This window comes from Arvicanthis niloticus, chromosome 10 (assembly GCF_011762505.2).
Source record: "Arvicanthis niloticus isolate mArvNil1 chromosome 10, mArvNil1.pat.X, whole genome shotgun sequence".
Lineage (NCBI taxonomy): Eukaryota > Metazoa > Chordata > Mammalia > Rodentia > Muridae > Arvicanthis > Arvicanthis niloticus.
In genome coordinates, this window is record NC_047667.1 from 55859730 (window position 1) to 55880693 (window position 20964).

Consider the following 20964-nt stretch of genomic DNA (forward strand, 5'->3'; position numbering starts at 1 on the left):
TACGCCATGCACTTCTCTGTGAGAAGGTACATCTAAAGACCAAGATGAGGCCCACTGATTCTTTTTTCTTTTTGACAAGGTCTCACTATGTAGCCCAGCCTGGCTTCTCGCTCACGATCTTCCTGTGTCAATATTCCCAGAGTTGGTATTATAATGTGTTTAGCAACCACAGGTTTAGCATTCCACTGAATTTTACTAGTCATGTATCTTTTACTACTAATACTTGTTGGAAAATGTACCTAACCACACATGGTCAGAGCAGACAAAGAACTCTATGTCATGAAGAAACTTTATCTTCACAGATACCTAGAACTTCAAGCCACAGACGCTAGAGACCATGGAGGGGACCACCCAGAGTCTGCATTGTGGTTATCTCAGGAAAAAAATAGATAGCTTAGGTATCCTACAAAAGTTTAAGATTGTATCCTTTGGGTACATTTTAAAGGCTGTGGACTGGGACAGTGGTTCTTAGAAGCTACAATTTTGCCCCAAGGTGCCTTACTGGAGTATCAGCATGGTGTGTACTGTCTGATAAAGTACCTAGTTGAACGTGGTATGTTGGCATGTACTTGTAAATCTAACACTTAAGAAGCAGGATGATCACAAGTTTGAGACCAAACTGGGCTCAAACAAACAGCTAGGGTTTGGGGTTTTATTTACCAAAGTCTGCATGTGGTAGTTTGCTTTCTTTGGGACTTAACTAGTACTATGTGTGGCAGTCTTTCTGGTATCAAAGCATCAAATGCCAGAGAATCAAAGCCACATAATCAATACTGGCCTTAATTGATTCACTTAACTCTTGGGACTTCTGTTTTCTTGACCACACAATGAAGGGATTATATGAAGTAACCTTTAATGTCTCTCAACAGTCTGGTTCTAAAGAGAAAACCTTCTTGGCTCCAATGTTACAATGTTGGCTTCAAGATTTATTTTTACGATGACGAATAATAACCATAGTTAAGCCAAGACTCCTAGTTCTCCTAGTTCATAGGGTAGTGTTTATGTCTGGGACAACCATTGTTTTCTTAAAAAGAGATAAGCGGACAGCTTTACAACCAAAGTACTTAGTGTCATTTACACATTTCTTCCTTAATGGGATTTTAACAGATAAGACAAGCGAGTTATCTAGAAAACCCTGGGAAGTCTAGGGAAGGAGGAAGTTGTCTGACAGATATCATTAAAAACAATGAGGATGAAAAACAGCTTGATTTGCATCCCAAACCCACCTAGGCTCCATGAGACCCTGCCAAAAGAAAGAAAGAAAGAAAGAAAGAAAGAAAGAAAGAAAGAAAGAAAGAAAGAAGGAAAGAAAGAGAGAGAGAGATGGAGAGGGGAAGAAAGAATGGGTAAAGAAAATCAGCTTAGAGCTTAGAAGACAACAATGAAGTTATAAATTGCTTTGTATGAATAAACCATCAGACACCAAAGACAAAAAGAAATGAATACTGATGTGGAGAAGAAAAATCTTCCTTCTCCCTTATCTAAGTGGAAATAGTCCCCTGCACCTGGTAGTGTGTTCCTGTAATTCCTGCACTCACAAGGTTCCAAAAGGCAGATTCTGAGTTTGCGACCAGCATGGTTACATAGCAAAGTGAAAGTGTCTCAAAAACCACAAAGCAAAATACTAACGAAATCAAAATAAAAAATAGTGTGTACAAATATGAATTTGAACAAATTATAAGTCTGTAGGCTCAGAGGTAGATGGTAAGCTATCCCATACACCTAAGGGATGTGTGGTCATCAGTTACTATCTCAGAGGCCATGCTATTCCAAGGCCCAGATTCAGCTACTTGTTTGGATTGCTGATGGAGAAGGACTTAAGGTCAAAGAGATGAAAGTTAGATTGTCAGATAGTTATCTGGATTAGGCAACCATTGGTGATCTTGGCAGAAACTAGGGAAAACCAAAGATTGTGAATCACACAGAGAGTTTCAGGATGATAAACAGAATACATGAGCTTTTGTTCAAGCCACAGTTCAAACAGTGTTATTACTAGATGAAATTTCACTTAATCTTTATAGTCGATGAGGTAGACATGATTAGTCATGTAATCTTGTAGTCAAAGAAAGTGAGATTTCAATCGGGATTTGTCACACCAAAGCACTTGGCCTACGGGTGACAGAGCTGGAACTCTGACCCTCCTTTCCCGACTATTGATCTCAAGTTCTTTCCAGGATAACACACTCTCATTGTTGTGACATGATTTTACCCCTTGGAAGGACACATGCATGTGACATCAAGTCTATGATGCTTAACAAAATATATAATAATGTAAAGTGTGAAATTAGACAGGTGGTTCTTTCCCAGGAGCCAAGGTTGAAAGGTAGACAGTATTTCCCTCAGCTCCTGCCAGAGACAACAAAAGGCCTGTGCATACACATCAGGCAACACTCTCCTCAGCTGCTCAATGGTAAATGCAGGAGCTTCTTGAACTATTATTTATCTATATTCTATTATTGTTTCTGTTTTGTTTTTTTTTTTTTAAATAGGGACTTCTGTACCCCAGGCTAACTTCAAACTCACCATGTAGCTAAAGCTTGCCTTGAACTCTTGATTCTCATGCCTGTGCCTCCTGAGAGCTGGGAGTGCAGGTGCACATCGTTCCATGTAACTTGACATATCTAATTGACCTCAGTCATAGCTGGGCAGGAGTATTAGGTAAAGACGGTCAGGAAGTAGGGTACAGACTATAAATCACAGTGTTTAAAATGACCAGAGAAAGGTGGGAACTTCAGGTTTTACTGATTGTCCTGTGATTGTCACATCTTTTCAGTGCCAAAGTTGTTAATAATTGTTGAAAGGAAATCTTTTAAAAGTACTAATATTTTTTGGATACAGAGCCAGAATGCCTGTTGTTAGGCACTGTTTTTTTTTTTTTTTTGTTGTTGTTGTTGTTGTTTTTTGCTTTTTTTTTTGGTGATTGACTCAACAAAACTATTAAGAAAAAAAAAACAAAAACAAAAAACAAAGAAACAAACAACCCAGCAGCAATAACAAGCAGAAAATGGAATTAAACCTTCTATCCCTTTTTCCTGTGATGTTTTTTCTCTAGACTCTTCTTGAGAGTGGAGGTGAAGGAATGGGATTCAACAAGGTTCATCTTTGAGTTGGGAGTAGCCAGGGTTTCACCTCTAGTCATAGAGCCTAGACAGTGGCAATTGCTCAGTAATTGTAAATAAGTTATACTTAGCTTAGTCTATTATTGAAGAAATACCCAGAAGGAGAAAAACAGACTGTTTCAATGATAGATTCACATACTGAAAACCATTGCCAGAGAGATTTAAAATGGAAAAGAAATGAGCTCAAGAATATGAAGGGACCGGCTGGTGAGATGGCTCAGTGGTTAAGAGCACTGACTGCTCTTCCAAAGGTCCTGAGTTCAATTCCCAGCCACCACATGGTGGCTCACGACCATCTGCAATGTGATCTGATGCCCTCTTCTGGTGTTTCTGAAGACAACTACAGTGTACTCAAATACATAAAATAAACAAATAGATCTTTAAAAAAAGAATATGAAGGGACGACACCCTTGAATGTGGACAGGAACAAACATCGGAGGGCTCAGGGAAGGGTTTTTATTATAAGATGCCCAGTGGAAAGACTGCCATGCCTGTCCTCTGAAAGGCTCCACCCAGCAGCTAATTCAGATACAGACACCCACAGCCAAACAGTTGATGGAGCTTGGGGACTTTTATGGAAGAATAAGTGGATTGATTGTGGGCCCAAAGGGACTAGAAATTCCATAGGAAGACCAACAGAGACAACTAACCTGGACCTTAGGTCTCTCAGAGACTGAATTACCAACCAAAGAACATACAAAGGATGGACCTAGGCCTTCTGGCTCACATGTAGCAGACGTGCAGCTTGGTCTTCATGTGGCTCTGGAACAATTGGAGCAGAAAAGAAATGCCAAAAGCTGTTACCTGTCTGTTCTAGCTGCCTTCCTGTTCTTCTAGTCAGGATGCCTTGTCTGGCCTCAGTGGGAGAAGACATGCCTAGCCCCGCAGAGACTTGATGTACCAGGGTGGGGGAATACACTGGGGGATCCTCACCCACTCAGGGGAGAAGAGGAGGAGGGATGGGAAGGGATTGTTACTGGGAGTAGGGTAATGAGTGGTATTTCAAGTGAATAAATTAACCAAAAAGACTGTCACACATTTATATCAAGTGGGACCACAGGAGGGAAGCTAGGAGAAAATTAGAGAACAGCAAATATAAACTGAAAAATGGAATGCTGCGCAAGATACTTCCATTTTAGATCATGATAAGGACATGAGCTGTGTAGTGCAGGCAATGATGGCTTCTGAGACTACTTGTTTTACAAGTGTGGGTTTATGTGGGAATTGGGAAACAGACTAGAAATGAACTGTCTTCAGGTGCCACCTAGATAAGCTGATTTAATGACCTTCTTCTCCCAGCCTACTCTGGCATTCACCCTGCTCAAAGGATCAAAGGTGGTAGAGAACTTTGAAATCAATAGCAGTTACATAAAAAGACTCAATGGGGGTTGGAGAGATGGCACAGTGAGTAGGAATATTTGTGTACAAACAGATCTGAAATCAGGTCCTACCATCTAAGTGGAAAAGCATGGCATCATCATGTGAACCTATAACCATAGCTCTGTGAAAACTAGAGACAGGAGGATCCCTGGGCCTTGCTGGCTATCAGTCAAGCTCCAGGTCCAGACAGATCCTGTCTCCCAGGAGCAAGGCGAAGAATGAACAAAATATCTAAGGCTCTGGCCTCTGCAAGTGCTCACAGGCACACATATTCCCACATCCATGCACAAACACATAAGAAAAACAGCAGTGAGTGTGGTTCCAGTATTCCATTAACACACTACCACTGTCACTGGAACAAAAAAAGAAGCAGGGGCACCTATACCTTATATAGTGGAAACTGTGGTGGTGACGGTGGCCCTCAGAGTATTAAGACTTCCCATCTCAGCTCCATGGTGTATGATACAGAGACAACAGCTGGATACCAAAGTCAGAATCCTAGAATACTTACTTTATATAAAGTCCAAACAAGCAGATGCCAGTGACATACCATCTAAGAACCAGAATAAATACTGACAGACACACTGACACTCAAGAATTCATGTTCTGTTACCAATATAACTATAACAACATTAACATTGTGGACATGTGTTGAGAAACTGTCTCAAGAAGAACAGGCCATGCCGTGAACACAAGAGAAAATTCTGATTACCCCACCCCACCCTGAAAACATAAACCAGCTTCCAGCACTAACCATGGCAACTTGATCAAATATTAACAAGTGACAAAGGGCTAGCTAGCTAGCTGGCTAGCTCTGCTGTGCAAAGTAAGCTGTTTTTGTTCAAGGAGCTTATTTCCCTGGAGACTTTAGTTTGAGAAAGTCCTAATGTCTTGAGGAAAGTCATCAAATGACTGGATGACAAATATCTTCTTACTCCATAGGTATGCAGCAATTTACCAACAAGAACTATGATGAAATGTTTTTGAAGTAGGCATCTTCCCTTTTGGTCTTCCCATTTTGTTCTTTTTATACAAGCTAGTAGCTGTTTTTATTTATCCTTCTGGTAAGAATCAAAACGCTCCTTGTGAGTCTTCTGATCTTGGCTTTGTTTTCTAGAACTTAGTAGAAAGAATCTCGAAGAATATGTAAAATAGTTGGGAAGCTTACAGAGCAAAAAGTCAGGTGACTCTCACCCCTTTAACTAGAAAAAAAATACTTCTCCAGGTGAAGAGAAGGGGAGACAGAAGGAAGTCTCTGGAAAGACAGTGCTCTGGGTCTTAGAAACAGAAAATCCTCCTTCTACATCTCTTATATGGACCCAGTGTGATATTAATTTTGTTAACTTGATTAGATTATGGAACATCTACTTATGAGGCATGTATCTGGGTGTATAGATGAGGGCTTTTCCAGAGAGAATCAACTGGGGAAATAAAATCAACCCTGAATATGAGGGACACAAATCCCACATGCTGGGGTCACACACTGAGTGAGAAGAGACAAAGGGGAGGCCTAGCTGGCCATCTGCATTCCATTTCTTCTGATTCCTCATCTGCCCAGATGTGACCAAGGATCCAGGGCTTCTGCCACTACAGCCTCATGCCATTCCTACCATCTTGTTTTCCCCACTGTAACCGATTATATCCTCCAGACTGGTTGTACCAGCTTGCAATCCCACCAACAATGGAGGAGTGTTCCTCTTTCTCCACATCCTCAACAAAATCTGCTATCACCCGAGTTTTTGATTTTGGCCATTCTGACTGGTGTGAGGTGGAATCTCAGGGTTGTTTTGATTTGCATTTCCCTGATGATTAAGGATGTTGAAAATTTCTTTAGGTGCTTTTCGATCATTCAAGTTCCCTCAGTTGAGAATTATTTGTCTGTAGGTTCCTCAGAAAATTGGACATAGTATTACCAGAGGACTCAGCTATACCACTCCTGGGCATATACCCCAAAGATGCTCCAACATATAACAAAGACACATGTTCCACTATGTTCATAGCAGCCTTATTTATAATAGCCAGAAGCTGGAAAGGACCCAGATGTCCTTCAATAAAGGAATGGATATAGAAAATGTGGTAAATTTACACAATGGAGTACTACTCGGCTATTAAAAACAATGAATTCATTAAATTCTTAGGCAAATGGATGGAACTAGAAAATACCATCCTGAGTGAGGTAACCCAATCATAAAAGAACACACATGGTATGCACTCACTGATAAGCGGATTATAGCCCAAAAGCTCACAATACCAAAGATACAACTCACAGACCACACAAAGGTCATGGAGAAGGAAGACCAAAGTGTGGGTGCTTCAGTCCTTAGAAGGAGTAACAAAATACTCATGGGAGCAAACACGGAGACAAAGTGTGAAGCAGAGACTGAAGGAAGGGCCCTCCAGTGACTGCCTCACCTGGGAATCTAGCCCATGTGCAGTCACCAAAGGCAGATGCTGTTGTGGATGCCAGGAAGTGCATGCTGACAGGAACCTGATATAGCTGCCCCCTGAGAGGCTCTGCCAGAGCCTGACACATATAGAGTTAACCATTGAAGTTGCAGTTAGCCATTGAATTGATCGAGGGGTCCCCAATGGAGAAGTTGGAGAGAAGACTGAAGGAGCTGAAGAGGTTTGTGGCCCCATGGGGAAAGCGACAATACCAACCAACCAGAGCTCCCAGGGTTTAAACCTCCAGCCTGGAAACACACATGGAGAGACCCATGGCTCCAGTTACATGTGTAGCAGAGGATGGCCTTGTAGGGCATCAGTGGGAGAGGAGGTCCTTGGTCCCATGAAGGCTGGACGCCTCAGTTTGGGGGAACTCCAGGGTGGGGAGGTGGGTGGGTGTGGGAGCACCCTCATAGAAGCAGGAGGAGTGGGAATGGGAAAGGGGGTTTCTGGGGAAGGGAAAGAAGATAACATTTGAAATGTAAATAAATAAAATATCCAATAAAAAAAAACAAAAACAGATTATATTCTCAAATCCTTCCTTCCTTCCTGATGTCATGTCTTGTCAGTTATTTGGTTACAATATGAGAAAAGTAACTGACACATTTCTCCAGGTCAGTGAGGGCATGAAGAGTGAAGAATGGACCAACCTTTTAAAACAAAACCTGGGAAACACAAGAATATCCTAATTGGGAAATGGTTGCCTTACAGTATCCAAGCAGGAGGTCCATAAACAGACTTCAAGACATGGCTGAAATACACTTAAATTCCTGTGCCTATGCATATATGAAAGATGGACTGATAGAACTCTAAGAGAAGCCATTATAGAGAGAACCAAAGGGCACCACAGCACTAGCTGGTATGGACAGATGAAATCCAAACAGCATCCTCACAGTGCAGGTTGAACCTATGGAAACTGACCATCAAATATTAGATTCCAATCTGGAAGAGAGAGGAAACTCATATACAGGTTTGAAGTCCAATATGAGTCATAAAAGTTAAGTTACTTCTGAGTTGGAGGATTTACATTCACATCAACTAAACTTCTGCCCAGGCCACTCCACACCCCTATGCATTCATTCATTCATGTTTAGATACACATAGTGAGACCCATACTGACTATACATGGCTTTTCTGGCTTCAGTGGTCACTCAGTCAAGCAAACAGTTATGGCAGAGAACATCCAAGTTTCTAGGGCCACTTTCTCTAGAGGCTTCATCTCTGGACAAAATTGATGTTTGTAATCTTAAAGGTCTTATGGGTTAGCCCACAGGATGGACTTCACTTATAGGCCCTACCTTCTTATCCCTGGAGCTTCTCAGTAGATTCTTCCCAAACTGCATGGTCCTAATGGCTATTGAAGAATAGCTTCTGTTTCCAGGAATTTTGCAATAGCTTCTGGTATTTGAGAGCCAGATATCATCTACTCCCTGCCCTGTCTCCAAGGACACTTGATGATCTCTCCTCATAGCACAAGCTGCAGCCACTGTAATCAATTTCTGCACTCCATCACAAGAGTGTTCCCAGGTGCACCTCTCCTCAGTGACTGTGTCCATCAAAGGCTCAATGTGACCTCATAGTGAGTCTCTTAACTTCAGGGCTTGATACAAACTGAGTGTTTCAGGCTTCTCATCAGGAAGCAAAGAAATAAACCCCTGCTGGATTCATCAGCACACATGGCACATCTTGGCCTTTCACTAAGCGATGCTAATGACTTAACATCTATTGAGATTCATATTTTGTCTGTATTCTTCTGTAGGTAAGATTTGGTTAGAGAATGTGAGATCTAAGTTATGAAGAAACTTATGAAGACAGGTCAGGTGTGTCTGTGGGGAAACAAATATTTTACAGGTGGCTACTTTTAGCTTTCCCCAAACATATACATGGAGACATGCTTTCTTCTGCCTTTCTGTAAAACCACTTTTGTCTTGGAGACAGAAGGGAAAAGAATTTTGCCAGCTTTAAGGCACCCCTGAAAGGGCATGCTTTTAATGAGCTATTTCCTGGAGACTCTCTGAAATAGAATCCTCTGGATGCTGAGATTTTTCCCAGAATGGTACACTGAGAAGCTGATTAGACTTTTTCTCCAATAACATCCAAAACCAACAATTAATTTTTCTATGAACAGATTCAAACCGCAATGTTTGTAAATGGCATCAGAAGAAACCATGCTGGCTACAAGTAGGAATATTTTCCTTCACACAGAATGAAACTTGCTTGTCTCCCAGCTCTTCTGAGATAGCCTAGCGACGATGGGAACACAGCCACTGAAACTAGTGGTCCCCAGCACTGCCTTTCCCTGGGGAATATTCTCTTTTAAGGTGCCATGGGGATCAGTTGATGAGGCCAGCCTGAGGTCCTCATGTCATGTCTGAAAGAGGAAACAACAAAATCTTCATGGGAAAATGATGAGAAAATGAAAATGGCCTAAATATATACCAGTTTTATCTAGCACCCTGGGGAGAGGGGGAAGTATAGCCTAAAAAGGGGTGGGGTGTGTGTGAAGCAAAAGAATGGAAAAAGGCAACAAAAACTGAGTTGTAAGTTTAGTCCTATCTGTGTAAAGAATATGTCCCTTCTTGTCCCTTTCTCCCCAGATACATTGTCTGAGGTATTTTCTAATAATGTTCAGATTCAGTGGTGATGTCTTCAAATAAATCATTTTATTGAAAATAAAATATATTTTTATAACAGAAAAAAATTAATATACAGTAGCATTGAAATTGGGAACGTTTTGCCCTTTGGTTTTGTGATCAGGACCTGGGGACGTCTCTACCTCACTCACCTTCCGGTCTCCTCACTCATTCCTCACCTCCAAAAGAATAATCTGCTGATGCTAGAGCCCTGGGCAGTACTTCCCCTAGACTCTGAAGCCTTCTCTAGCCTTGTAGTTATCTGTGCATCAAGAGCTCTTCTGATCCATTGAGCTATCTCGGAGCCTTTGCCACTCTCTCTTTTATTGCACTGACTAAACTGGCTGGTCTTGAATGCCAGCTCCTTCATGAGAGGGATTGTGTCTGAATCATTTTGGGATCCTCAAGATTTACGGCAAATCTTGGCCCAGTCAAAGTGTCCAATGTGTGCTGGTCTGAGAAGGAAAAGTGGAAAGACACAACGTCCTGTTCCTCACCAAGAAGCTATTTGCAACTGATAGCTGCTGGATGAGGGAAATCCGTTTTCTCGGAGTATCACTGGGCATAGCAACCACACTCCAGGGCAGGCCCTGTGACAACACAAAACAAACTCCATCTTTTGTGCACTTTTTGTTGTGGCATTTTTGTCTTGTTATTTTTCATAGTTTTGGTTTTTGCTTTGTATTAAGGAGAAAAAAAGACAATGGAGTTGGGAAGAATGGAGTTGGGTGGGGCACAGAGGCTAGGAGGATTTAGGAAGAGTTGAGGAAAGGAAAAATATGATCAAAATGCATCTTTTGAAAAAAATTAAATAAAATCATTTAAAAACTGTGCCAAGTAAATGGGAAAGTGAATAAATTATTATATTGAGTACAGTGAAAGGAAAAGTGGGTGGCTAGTAGGTCCCTTTAAATTCTTCCCAAATCTGAGATGGCTAAATGGTTCTAATATATATGATGCTATCTATCCAATTTATTTAAAAGGTTGAATAAACACAATAATAAATGAGTGGGCTGTGCATGGGGAAGATACTGTGAGAAGAAGAAGCAGACTGCCTTGCAATAGGAAGTACAGATTTCTCCTGCAGATATGGAGAAACAGAGGGATAAATCTAGTTGTCAGAAAGGCATTTCACTGTACACATTTATTTCCAATTTCATGCACTGTCTTAATATGAATAGAACCCCTTTTTTACCTGAGCCATTCCTATGAGGGTGTTTTCCCACCCACCCACCCACTCCCACATCCACGTCCTGGCATTCTCCTACACTGGGGCATCAAGCCTTCACAGGACCAAGGGCCACTCCTCCCATTGATCCTCGACAAGACCATCCTCTGCTACATATGCAGCTGGAGCCATGGGTCCCTCCATGCATACTCTTTGGTTGGTGGTTTAGTCCCTGGGAGCTCTGGGGGGGGGGTCTTGTTGGTTGATATTGTTGTTCTTTCTATGGGATTGCAAACTCCTTCAGCTCCTTCAGTCCTTTCCCTAACTCCTCCTCCATTGGAGTCCCCATGCTCAGTCCAATGGTTAGCTTGGAGCATCCACATCTGTATTTGTCAGGCTCTGGTAGAACCTCTCAGGAGATAGCTAGATCAGGCTCCTGTCAGCAAGCATCTCTTGGTGTTAGCAATGTTGTCTGGGTTTGGTGTCCGAATATGGGATGGATCCTCAGGTGAGGCAGTCTCTGCATGGCCTTTCCTTCAGTCTCTGCTCCACACTTTGTCTCTGTATTTCCTTTAGACAGGAGCCCTTCTGGGTTAGAAATTTGGAGATGATTTGGTGGCCCCATTCCTCAACCAGGGACCTTGACTAACCTCTGGATATGGTGTCTACATCTTCTCCCTCTCCTTTGTTCAGTATTTCAGCTAATCTCATCCTCTTTGGGTCTTGGGAGCCTCTTGCTCTCCTGGCATCTGGGACTTTCTGGTGGCTACCCCCAGTTCCCCATCCCCCATTGCTACACACCTCTGTTCAATTTCCTGACTCTGTATATCATCCCTTTATCCTTCCTCATCCTTCCTTTCCCCTTCCCCGTCTCTCTTCCTCCCAAGTCCCTCCCACCCTCTACCTCCTGTGAGTATTTTGGTCCCCCTTCTAAGAAGGACTGAAGCATCCACACTTTGGTTTTCCTTCTTCTTGAGTTTCATATGGTCTGTGAGTTTTATCATGGGTATTCTGAGCTTTTTGCCTGATATCCATTTATCAGTGAGTGCATACCATGTATGTTCTTTTATGACTGTGTTACCTCACTCAGGATGATATTTTCTAGTTCCTTCCATTTGCCTCTAATTAGTATTACATCTTTTATACTCCACAATAATGCTTTAAAAATCATACAAAAAGATCACTGACTTGAATTAAATGCCTAAATTTGTAGCAAATCTTTGTAATTACAAAAAAAGAAATTGTCAAAGAATGCACACATTTAATATTTATTTCACCTTTTCGTCATATTCTTGGATCCTCTACCAGTGTCATATGAGGGGGAAAAAACAAAAACAAAAGCAAAACTGAAATCAGGATCATTACTGTTTTCAAGGAGGGAAGCAAATAAATCTAACAGCTGTCACCAAGAGGGCAGCAAGGAAAATCTACAAAAGGAGGGGTGGGCTATTCACCAGAGAAGAACACTTGGACCCAGGTTCAAGCCTAAAGAATGCCTTTGTTGGCCAGCCAGTGACTGCACTAGGTGTCCAAGACCCAAGTTTAGTCCTGAACTTGTCTCAGGAGGAGCTTGTAAGCACAAAATCTGCATCCTGGGTTGACAAGCCTCAGCTAGTAAGTAAGAACAATTAGCCAGAAGTGGAAACAAGGTTAGTACATTTAGGGTTTATCTGATCTACAGACTTTGATGGATTGGGTTTTGGTTCTAACTTTGGAACCAGGAACACATTTGTGGACTCTGGAAATGACATATACTATAATTCTTTAGTTGCGATAATGGACACTCCAGCACAACTTTTTCAAAAATGAGCAGACATACAAGACAAACCCAAGTGAAACTTCTCTTACGTCTTAGCATATTTGGAGAAAATCAAACATCAGTGTAGTCCACTCTGCTTGGCTGAGACAGTGGTTCGGATCCCAAATTTTGATTGCATGACAAAACATATTCTTGCAAGGATAGTATTGCTTGATCCTGCAACTTGCATCTTGTATCACTTGATCTTGCAAGAAAACATAGAAAGTATCTTCTTAATGATGTAGGTTTGTCACTAGTTTTAGTGGTGAGACCATTCTTTGTAGCTGAGTGTGCATGGGACTGATAACCAATCACTATTGGAGGAAGCCCTAGCCTTTGCTTGTATACCATCCTGGCATGTGTGTGACTGTGTCTCTGATCTCACGTTCAGTAGTTCCTGCTACTGTCTTATTCCCTCAAACTAACATTAACAACTGCCCCACATACATCATCATCACTGTGTCATCAAAGATTTTCCAGTTAGGCAAGTGGTCAAGGTCACTTTGTCTCTCCTATTTGTTCAGTGTAATTACCCATCAACCTCCAGGTTTATTTATCATCTTCCTACAAAGGTTCAGTAGTAATCAGAGCCAGACATTAAATTACTAAATAACAGAATAAGTTTGTATAGAGCCCAAAAGTCTTCAATGGTATTAAACTTAGGGATCCATTGAAGGTTTGCTTGCTGAGTTTTTCTTTTATTATCCTTGAAAATCCAGAGTATCCAATGGTTCCATAGAGAATGTTTATCACAGTGTTTTGTGTTAGCAACCTCCTGATTAAATTCTGGTTTTTATCCTGTCCTGTAGAAATGATTTCTGGTTCCACAGTTCACTGTCTTTGATTGATCTGCTCCACCTGCTTAAATGTTTGGATCCAGTTAGGCAGCTATTTTCCTCTAAGTATCAGTGTGATTATGTGTGTGAGGTGTGGGAACAAGTGTGCATTGGGTGAAAAGGACTCATGTGAAAGCCAAAGGAAAATGTATTCCCTTGAGACTGGGTTGTAGCTGGTCTTTGCAACTTTATGGGTTCTTTTTTTCCCCCACCTTTCATCCCCCTAGCTTCACTCTCTATCACTAGATAAGAGAGAAAGGAGAGAGAGAGAGAGAGAGAGAGAGAGAGAGAGAGAGAGACAGACCTGAATCTAATTTCTTTCTTCTTTATTGTTTTTTGTTTTTTGAGCATCATTACTAATAAACTACAGGCAATTCCACCTCTCATGGCCCTAGCCTTTATACACCCTCTGAAAAGTACCCAGAATTCCAAATGTTACCCATTTGCGGAAACTATCCGAAGCTGGCCAAACCATGCCTCTCCTAGAGCACCGAGGCAAATCATTTGCTGCAGAAAGTCTAAAGCAGCCCCTCTCCTCACACCTAGGGTTAAAATGAAAGCATATTTTTTAAATATTTCCTGGGTTTTTTTTTTCAATGAGACAAAAATTCCAGAATTCTCACTATACGAGGTGTCTCACTGAATCCGAAATTCATGATTTGGGCTATGCCGGCTAAGCAAGAAGCTTCCAGGATCCACCTGTCACCACCTCACAATGCTAGAATTACAGGTGCCTGCTGTTTTTATGTAGAGGGTGTGGGATATAAACTTACAGCACAGCAAACATTTTTTTACCCACTGGGCTGTCTCCCCAACTCCTCGACATGATTTTATGAGCATGTTCCTCCATATTCACATTCATGATCTGGAGGAAAGCTTCTGTCTCTGTTCCTATCTCTTGCAGCAGCAGCGGTCACCAGACTTACACTTCTCTTCTCTCCATGTATGTGCAGAGTTGTTTTGGTTCCTAAGCTTAAGATGACAGGTTGGAAGCAAAAGCATTTTTGAAACCGATTTCCAAATCACCTAGGAGATGAATTTTTCTTTGTGAAGTTTCCTTTGAGCAAAGTTGCTATTACAGTGAATTACAAGCCAGGCACGGTAGTATTTTTTCTTGTTATATGGCTGTGTATCGGCTAATATGAAGAAGCTAGTCATCAGCTTTCTTTCCTTGTACTCTTGCATGCTCCTATCCCTTAACCCAGACTTACATTAGGAAAAAAAATGGTGCTATTCCATCTAACTTATTACTGGTCACACGTTTTCAGTATGCGTTGAGATTAGAACTGAAAAATCAGAGAGACCAAATTTCAGAGCACTCTAATACAGAAAACCCAAAGATGTAGAGGATCACTTAAACACTAAATTCTAGAAGGAACAGAAAGTATCTGGAGTCTTTATTATTATTGTGCTATCGAAGGTGGGGCGGCTTCCCTCAGAGTGATTGAGATACTCATATTATCCACTCTGCGTGCTCCCAATCAGGATCATGCAATACTTTTCTCACCCAGTGTCTTAGTCAGTTTCTATTTCTTCACAAAACCTCATGACCAAGAAGCAAGTTGGGGAGGAAAAGGTTTATTCATTTTAAACTTGCACACTGCTGTTCATCACCAAAGGAAGTCAGGACTGGAACCCAAGCAGGACAGGAAGCAGGAGCTGATACAGAGGCCATGGGGGGATGTTACTTATTGGCTTGCTTCCCTTGGCTTGCTCAGCTTGCTTTCTTATAGAACTCAAGACTACCAGCCCAAGGATGGCACCACCCACAATGGGCAAGTTTCTTTCCCCTTGATCACTAATTGAGAAAATGCCTTACAGCTGGATTTCATGGAGGCATTTCCTCAAGAGAGGCTTCTTTCTCTATGATAACTCCAGCTTGTGTCAAGTTAACACACAAAACCAGCCACTACACCCAGTAAGACACCTGTCTGCAACTGGATGACATGTCGCTCTGAATTAGAATTGTAGATTATTAAATTTGCTGTGCCCCCATAACTTTATAGGCAAGAAAGATCATCCAAAGCCAAAGAAACATCTATTGGTAAATCCAGGATTAGAATCCATGTCTGGTGTTTCTCTGTTGCAATTGAAATAACTTCTCTAAACAGCTTCCATGTACATTAAAATTCCCAGTCTTGAAGTCACTCATTTGTTTTAAAATTGTCTCCAGAGAGCTCTTAGAAAAATTCCCTTCAGGATTATAGTGTATTCTTACAACATCTAATTTGTTATAAATTGATTTACATTTGATTTCAGATTGGTTCCTGGTCTCTACAAGAAGAACCAAAAGAAAGTCGGGTTCATTAGACAGAGACAGTTGTGTCTGGATGGTGTAAAATGAAGTAAGAAAGTGGCCGGAACAACATTCTAAGTATGTGTTTCTCAGAGTATTTGTGATATGTAAGATGATAATTATGGGAAAAAAGAAAGATAATTCTATTTAAATTAGCTGAGACTTTGGAGCAATCACAATTAAATGGATTTTTAATTTTTCTCTGCAAAGCATTCTGTAAAGATTATGAAGACAGCCAGGTATGAAGATGTTTATAGCCTCAGCATTCTGAGGGAATAGGACAACAGGCACAAGGCCAGCTTAGACAATCTAGCAAGACCCTCTGTGGAGACAAATAAAGACCAAGTGCAGAGAATAAATTTTCAAAGCATACATCTGACAAGACTCATAACATTCAAGGACCTCAGTAAAACAAAGAAAACTACTACAACTAGACAATGAACAAGGAAATGGAAAGACAATTGGTAAAAAGCATGTGTAGCAGATAGAGACATGGAAAGGTGTTTGCCATCACCCAACATTAAGGAAGCAATGAGGTTCCATTACATGACAGAGAAGGGCCACCACTGAAAGACTCATGATGGCAACTGTTGGCAGAGAAGTTAATAAGCAGATTTCTCTCACAGGGCTGATGGGTAAGTAAACTGGTGAAGCCAGCTAGCTGCTCTAGGAAATGATTAAAAGACAGTTCCTCAGAAAGCTAAATATAAACTTAATGTATGACTAAGCAATCACATCCCTGGACATCTATTCCAGAAAAATGAAAGCACATGTGTATAAAAAATGTACATTAATGTCCTTCGAAGGTTTATTTATAATAGCCCAAAGTAGGAAATAACTCCAGTATCTTTCAATAGTTGTATTTTCAAAGAAGGAGTGGTGGGAACCCAGCATGGAAATGAGTATTCATGGATATGTGCAGTACCCTATCTCTCAGGGAAAGTATGCTGAGTGAAAGCAAGTCAATATGAAGAGTCTACATACTGTAGGATACTGTTACCTGGAGACCATAGTTTCTGAGGAATGAAGTGAGTACCACTCAAAAGATACAGCAGGAGATCTAAGCTGGAGCTTAGCATGTGTTGGGAGCCGACTTTAGTAGAAAGCGGCTAGATCAACTTTGCAGCCATCTGGAACCATATACCCTGATGAAAGACTTGGTCGTCAAAAGCCTGTAACAGCTGAAGCACACTCTGATAAATATATTGTTTATCCCACATAGCTTGTTTTGCTGTTTAGTGACCTCAGCTGTATGGTGCACATGGTAAAGTGTTTTCACCTGTGGTCTCCTGCTTGCATATATAAATACCTCAGAATTCGACTTCAATAAGAGAGACTTGAGAAAATAGGAGAGACTTTATCACACTGTCTTGTCTCCATTCTTCGAGTCTCTTGCCCCAAGAGCCACACTCTCTCTTGACCAGAGCACTTAGCCCCAAAAGTGTTGAGGAAAAGTGTTGAGGCAGAGTGTGGGTCTCAACAAGCATGAGGAGCCATCAACATCCCAGGGATCCCAGTAGACATGAAATTGTATGAAATCCCCTTGGAACAAATGAAGCCAGGGACAAGTACGAGGACCAAGTCTTACATCCTGAAACATACAATTAAAAACCTTGAAGGAAAGCACAGGGTGACAAGGAAGGACTGAGGACAGGCGAGGGCCACTTGAGTCTCCAAAGGCATAAAACTAAGTCTGTTCTAGCTTAAGTTTCATCATTTTGTTTTCATGTCAGATGTATGTGAACACAACTTTTTGTGCAGTGAAGTATGAAGGACCAGTTTTGAATCCCCAAAGAAACCAACACGTATTGTTCCTTTGAGCCAGTGGCTTTGAAAATTGGGAAATTTTCTTTAATTCTGTTGGCCACCAGCACAATAGCAGTCAGACATGACTAGGTGCCAAATACATTTATTGCAATGGCCCATTTACAAGATGTGATTTTAAAAATTTTGCTCCGGGGAAGGGATATTCCCCAGAAAAATTTTCTCTTTTATTCTGTTTAAAACGGCACCAAAACATTCTGTTACAGTGCTATTCAATATGTAAATTGTACTACTATTCATAATCTATGTTTTCTTAAATAAAAAAGTATGGATCAGTGAAAAAGAAAAAGACAAGGCCACATTTCAGAGTGGTAGGGCATAGGCTAATTTCTCTCTATGTTTCATATTTTCTACACTGTGGTTTTAAAATTTTAAACAACGAACAGAAAAATAAAATATTTTTGATATGTTTATAAAAATTTTCAATACAGTGGATATATACCATGCCCATGCTCTGTAATCCTGTATGTACACCAGCTCCAGTGTAAAGCCATCATCTTACCCAAACAAAGAGCTGGTCATTTAAGGAAGAATGCAAAATCATCTCTGGCATGGCTCCTCATTTCAATTTCTTAATGGGTTTTCTGGTCTTGTTAGCCAAGGCTAACCTTGAACTCCTAATTTTTCTCTCTCTTAACTCCCAAGAACTTAGATTACAGGCATGCACCACCACACCTCGCAAATGTACACTTTAAGCACAGAAGCTGCTGTAGTATCATGTACTATAATTTGGTTAAAATGGATATTGTTGAGCTCACATTTTTCCTTTCCTCCTTCCACATAAGACTGTCCACAGTCCCTCAGATTTCCTTCAGTGTCCATGCTTCTTTCCCTTCTCCATCTTTTACATAGAACAGAGATGGGTTATTTTGCCTAACCATGATAGTCGTGAATAGGTAGTGTTATACACAGCATCACCAATGTGCACATGGCGCTCATCCACCACATACTCAGCCTGTGCCTCTTCCATCTGCTAATGACTGATGAAGGTTACATGTGTGGTTACATGTCTGAGAACCTCAAGAGTTTAAAAGTGGATCTAAACAATCATAGTAAAAGCAGTTCTTAAGTGCAATGTAAGAGACACACATGTAAGACTGTAGTGTACTTTTCTCCAACAAACATTGGCAATTTCCCATAGGTTCTTCAAGAAGCATCTTAAATGATGCAAGCAAATGGTCCCTTTACTATTCATAAAATTATATGATGTTTGGATGATCCACATATTCAAGAAGTGAGCCATCTAATACTCTACACATCTAAGCACTTCCTTAATTATATCAAGATCTATGAATTAAAAAAACAATGTGTGGCTGACTTGCAAATGTCTAATTAAACTGCCATTGAAGTGCTTAGACTTTCATTAGGAATTAAATGGCAAAGTGAACAGAACATAAACCTCCTTTCTGATCTGTGGTGGATAATACAGTGATCCGGCAAGCTGTCTTCATCCAGGTCCTTTTGATAAAATGGATATACACATCTTGTTTGTCTCATCAAGTTCTTGCAGTGGCCCACACTTATCCATGTACTTCTTACAAGTTCTTATACGTACCTTTGGGTCATGGAGGTAAACCAGAGCCCTGTACTTAGCACAGATCTGATAGTCTGATTCCATTCTTTTTGGCCATGTCAGTTGCTGGCACTCCCTCCGAAGGAAGGTATGCCTAGTAGAATGGACATGTTCATTTTTGGTTCTTTGCACTGGTCTTAATACAGAGTTGATAGAACACATGGACACGTGGTCCAGCAGATCTGGAACAGCTGGTGCAGCACCTCCAGGTATGTGGAGCATCAAAGGAGGTGATGGACAGCTCCAGATTCCTGCTGCCCTCTGGAGTCTCCATCGTAGTAGAGGCAGTACTGACTTGGCCTTGCCATTGCTCAAAAGGGCATGTGTTGCATTTGATTGCCTCCTACATGAGTGTAACTGAGGAAAATAAATCCACAGTATATCACTTCTAATATTGACTGTTCCCCTCATAGAGCCTAAGTTTCATAAATCAGAACCATATCTATCCAGCCCTCTGAGAAGCTGCAATGGAAAGTCTAAGCACTTCAATGGCAGTTTAATTAGACATTTGCAAGTCATCCACACATTGTTTTTTTTTAATGTAGTGAGAGTCTGCAATATTTAGAATACTTAAGTCTGTTATAAACATCTAAACCATTCATTTATTGAAAACTCCCTTGTTAATGACTAAGCCCTGGGCAGATTTTGTCTGTAATTTTTATGTAGACAGAGTTTTTCCTTCTATGGGTAGAATTTTATAGATCATAAATTCAAATGCTCAGAGACCTTTAAAAGTTATTTATTCATACTGTCTCAACCAGTCTCTGACGCTGAACTATTGACTCAACAAAGCTTAGCTGAAACTGGCACTAATCTAACACTAACAATATTTTCTACTTTTTCCAGGCCCTTTCTGCCAAGAGCTTTAAACAGTTTCAAGGTAAGCAGGAAAAGGCCAAATTCTGAGCTTTGCCCTGTAGCTGGCTACTGTTGGTGCTCTCTAATCCAGACTAAACTTCAGCTCTGTTGAACCTTGGGTCCACAATGACTCGATTATTGCTGTCAGTTATCCCAGAATCTTCATTGTCTCATATGTGCGCAGCAAAAACACTGGTGACAACATTCACAAAGATGGCCACAGCCACTATTGCAGACACTCTTTCTGTGTTTGCTTTTGTCATTCTTGTTTCATTTACTGGAAGGGCAGTGACGAAAGATTCCAGAAGATAGCTTTTGCATCTTGAGTCTCAAGTGATTTTTCTCTCACTAGCACATCATCAGGCAATCTAAGGGGCCTGAGCTTCATCTGCAGACAACCATAAGCCTTGATCAGGGAAACCAATGGTTTTCTTTGAGGCATCTCTTGTCCTAGATGATCCAAGGGGTCATTAAGGGGTGTAAGTTAAATCACTTCTGGAGGAGTACGCCTGCTTTAAGCCTTACATTACTGTAGGATCTGTTGTAGAGTGGTACTTAATAGGAGAAATCCCATGAACTGACCAGGAATAGCTGAGATAAAGAGAAAAATAAAAGCATGAAGAAGAGAAAATGGTCAGTTTACATTAGTGATTTATATAGTCAACACATATGATTGTCACAAACATCCCCTTAGGTGCCAGTGAGCATCCTCCCAATTTTATAGAAGAGGAAACTGAGGCATAAACTGTAATTCCTTTTCAGGAAATAGTAAAAGTTTGGAAGAAAGAGTCATTTTTTTTTAATTATCTAAGAGGAAGAACTGCCATGCTGTGAAAAAACGAATTAAACTGGAAACATGCATACTAATCGGGGGCCGTTGCTATGGTGCATGGGCAAAGTGATGAACACTCGACTAAAATCTTGTAGAAGAACTTACTCTTTATTGGATAGAAGAGATATTTTACATTGCTCCCTGTGTACACCCTTCCTGTCTCTCCCTCCTCCCAAATTTGTTCTCATTCAAGGATTTGAAA

The 20964-nt window shown here is 40.9% G+C and overlaps 2 pseudogenes; both read right to left on the reverse strand.

The window, feature by feature from the left end:
* Positions 1-12615: 12615 nt before the first annotated feature.
* LOC117716032 (eukaryotic translation initiation factor 4E pseudogene) lies at positions 12616-13822 on the reverse strand (annotated as a pseudogene).
* A 4876-nt stretch (positions 13823-18698) lies between these two features.
* LOC117716033 (E3 ubiquitin-protein ligase RNF125 pseudogene) lies at positions 18699-19117 on the reverse strand (annotated as a pseudogene).
* Between the last annotated feature and the right edge of the window lie 1847 nt (positions 19118-20964).